The sequence below is a fragment of the Herpailurus yagouaroundi genome, unplaced genomic scaffold, assembly GCF_014898765.1.
Source record: "Herpailurus yagouaroundi ecotype Mexico unplaced genomic scaffold, PumYag 160, whole genome shotgun sequence".
In the NCBI taxonomy this organism is placed as follows: domain Eukaryota; kingdom Metazoa; phylum Chordata; class Mammalia; order Carnivora; family Felidae; genus Herpailurus; species Herpailurus yagouaroundi.
In genome coordinates this window covers 19,122,851-19,127,080 of record NW_024412401.1, presented here as the reverse complement: position 1 = coordinate 19,127,080, position 4,230 = coordinate 19,122,851, and positions in this window count along the sequence as shown.

Below are 4,230 nucleotides of genomic sequence, written 5' to 3'. Positions count from 1 at the left end.
CAGTCTGGAACAGGAGCAGGATTGAAAAGTTCGTGGCTCTCTGCCCTGCTCTAGCTGCTCGCCCCAGGACTCAGGATGTTGGAGCCGCAAATTCTGGGATTCCCAAAACACGCCCCCTTGCCCCACCCACAGGTATAGTCCTCCTCCCTGACAACCTATTTCTCTCCCACTCAGGGAAAGGGGAGCTCAGTTCTCTTAACATATATCTGTTGTGCACCTATGCACACTTTGCTGTGCAGGCTGGGGAATCCCTAGGAGGCTGCTTGCCCCAGGTCCTGTCACGCCTGAATCCCCCAGATACTTTGTGAGCTGACTGCTTGTTTGATGGAGCTAGTGATTGCAGGCAGCCTGGGGCAGCCCCGCCCCCAGACCCAAGGGGGCAACCAGGGAGTCAAGTCCAGATTGCTGAGCGGCCAGGCTGCACTGGGAAGGGCCAAGAGAGCAGACACGCCTGGCTGGAGCAGCTTAAAACCTGGGTGAGGGGCGCCTGGGTGGCTCAGTTGGTTAAGCGTCCGACTTTTGATCTTGGTCATGATCTCACGGTTTTTGGGTTTGAGCCCCAAGTCCAGCTCTGCGTTAATGGCATGGAGCTTGTTGGGATTCTGTCTCTCCCTCTCTCTGCCTCTCCCGCACTCTTCTCTCTCTCTCTCTCTTAAAATAAATAGCTGAACTTTAGAAAAAAATTGAAAAAATAAAAAACAAAAATAAAGGGCGTCTGGATGGCTCAGTCGTTAAGTATCTGACTTCAGCTCAGGTCATGATCTCAAAGTTCATGAATTTGAGTCCCACATGGGGTGAGCTTGAGCCCTGCTTTGGGTAAAACACGAGTCCTGGTGACCCTGCTTCTCTCTCTTTCCTTCTCTCTCTCTCTCTTTTGCCGCTTGCTCACTTGTGCCCATCTCTCAAAAACATAAAAAAATAAAAAGAAATCTGGATGGAAGTCCATGGGCTTTGGTCTTGCTGTCTGTGGAATGAGCATAGTATACTCTGCCCTCAGCCCTTCTAGCTTGGACCTGGTGTCAGGCAAGAGTTGGTCAGGGCAGATGGGGGGCATCCAGGTTCCCTTTCTTCAAACAGACATCCTCTCCACCTCTCCACAAAATGTTTATTCTTTACTGGACACTTGCCATGCCGTGTACCAACTCAATCTCTTCTCCTAACAACCCTGCAAGGTGAGGATTAGTATATCTCCATCATACAGATGAAGACACACAATTAAAAATCTTGCCCAAAGCCACCCACACCAACTAAGAAGCTGAACTGGTGGGAGATGGACTAGATGGGTGATGGGTATTAATGAGAGCACTTGTTGAGATGAGCACTGGGTACATATGGAAGTGATGAATCACTCAATTCAACTCCTAAAACCAGTATTGCACTGTATGTTAACTAAAATTTAAATAAAAAAGAAGCCAAACTGGATTCAAGCTCAGGTTTGCCTAGGATAAAGCCTGAGCTATGAACCATAGCTCATCACCTGCATCGGGGAGCCTCTCCTTGTGAATAGCCTAACCCCAAACCAGCCCAAGACTCAGGCTCCAGGCCAGGAGGTCCCTGGGTTTTCCACTGCTCTTTTCTGCCACCACCTAAGTCGGCTTTCTCACAAAGCCTCCCTGATCCTGACTCCTCTTTTTGCTCTAATTAAGCAGGTACCTGACACCCCACCACTATCTGACCCTTCTTTTCTAGTGTGGAAGGATTTTAAAGTTAATTTAGGCAGAAATCAAAGGATGAAACCAGAAAGTGAATGGCTGATTGGGAACTTGACAATGGAGGGATCAGGCTGCCACTTTCTGGACCCACTGACTGGTCAGCATCACTAAGCAACTGAATATTGTCTCTGGATAGGACACAAAAGGAAGGCACATAGCATGGTCTACAAAGGATCCTCTGCCCGCCCCCCATTGAACCTAAATAAAATCACACCCATGAGTGCTAACTTCCTGAATATTCTAAAAAATATAGGGAATGGAGGAAAAGTTAAATGACACCACAAAGAAGCAAACAGATAAATCCAGAACATGGACTTCCCACAGAACCATATTTACAAGTCAATGACATGAACAAATCAGAGGGAGAAAGAGGTGCAGCTCCTGCTTAAGAGAGCACTTACCCAGTGTAATGTGTGACCTTGTTTAGATCTTGACTCAAACAAATTAATGCAAAAAGACTTTTTGAAATAATTATGGGTACTCACTAATTCCATGGAATTGTTCATTTCGTTGGATATGGTACTGTGATTAAGAAAATATTCATATATTTTATAGAAGAATATTGAAGAATATAGGAGTGAAATGACATAACGCCAGGAATTTGTTTTAATATACTTAATAAAGGGGCACCTGGGTGGCTCAGGCATCCGGATGTAGGCATCCGACTCTTGATGTCGGCTCAGGTCGTAATCTCACGGTTGTGGGATGGAGCCCCGAGTCGGGGCTCTGTGCTGAGCATGGAGTCTGCTTGGGATTCTCTCTCTCTCCCTCTCTCTCTCTTTCTCTCTGCCCCTTCCCTGCTCACTGTCTCTCTTAAAACAAATAAGCTTCAAAATACTTCATAAAAAAAAAAAAAAGACTGATGAAGCTAAAGTGGACAGAGTTGGGAGAAGTCTTGATGAGGTTGGATTGAAGCAGGGGAAGGTAGACATGTTTGTTAGATGAAGGAGAGAGAGAGAGAGGACAAGAGAAAGATGTTGGTTCATTTGTTCTGGAGCAGTGGGGTGCCATGTGGACAGGCTTGGGGAGATGGCAGCTTTTGTGCGGTGGGAGAGGGCACTGGGGATACGCGGGGCTGACTTCTCCATTGGAAATGGAAGGTGCTCTGCCTGCCAAGATGTTCTATTTAAGGGCCTACAAAAAGATGCTTTGTTTTAAAATTTTAAAATGAACTTGTCGGTTGAAGAAAATGTTTTAATATACAACATTGATATATCTGTCTTTAGACCAACATGGTTACATAATATAATTTTTAAAAAATTTTTTATGAAGGAATGGGCCCACAAAGGCAAACATGGCAAGGGCCACGAATAGCAGAATATGGCTATAGGGTGGGGAGGAGACTGCCCAGAGTTGTAGCCTGAAGGAGGTGGGAAGCCTCGAAGTCTGCACCGTGAGAAACAGTTGCTGTCCCCGGGGACCTCCTCTTCCTGGGGGTCATCCTCCTCTCTCTGTGCTCCATCCTTGGATCTCCCAAACAGAGATGCATTAGGGCATCCTCACGCTGGGCTAGGTGCCAGGACACCTGGGTTTGAATCATCCTGGACCTTAGGCTGTGCCCAGAGCAGAAGAGACTGTCTCTGTGCAGCCCACTCTGGCCCAGCCTGCACCACAAGGACCAGTGTAGGCAAGGAAAGACCCTCCATTGACACTGGGAGAGGCCTGGGAACTGGGAAGGTCCCACCCTGCCTGGGGTCTCTGTGTTCCACTGAGCCTTCCTGGCTGAGGCTCAAGGCCTGTGGGTGCCTGTGTCTCAGTCCCTGTCCACACAGACCTCTCTATAGGCTCTTTGTACAGTCACTGTGTTCCTGGAAAGCCGTAAATTAAATCCCACCTTCACACAGGCTAGCACAGTCATTTTAAGGCTGCTTTCCTGCTGAAAGGGAGCACCCTGTGAGCATTTCCCCTGTGTGCGGGGAGGCCTCAGAATTTAGGCAAAGATGAGGGAAGTGGGAGGTACTCGGGCAGCAGCTGGCTTTACTCTTTTAGAGGCAGGCAGGCAGGCAGTCTGCCCCACTCGGGAGCCCCAGTGTGAGTTGGGAGGAAGGAAGAAGAATCACACTGGGGCTGCCTGGCCTCTGGGTCTGCCTCCTTTCTCAGGCAGAGCAGGAGAGTGGAGAGAGAGCAGCCTGCTCTGGGGGAGCTGAGATGGGCTTCCTGCCCACTCAAGCCCCCTGTTCCAGGCCCACAGCCCCTGACCAGATCAGATAGGGCACGTTCCTGCAGTGAGCTGCCTGCTGACTGGGACCAGGCTGACGCAGGCAGGAAAATATTAACCCAGTGGAATGGGCACATGTTCATGTGTGCATGACTGTGTGTGTGTGTGTGTGTGTGTGTGTGTGTGTGTGCACAGAGAGGTTTTCACATGCAAGACCACACACAGGTAGGTGCACACACACACCGGCCCACTCACACATATACATGTTTACATATAGACACACACAGAGACACAAATGCTTCTTCTTCTTCTTCTTCTTCTTCTTCTTCTTCTTCTTCTTCTTCTTCTTCTTCTTCTTCT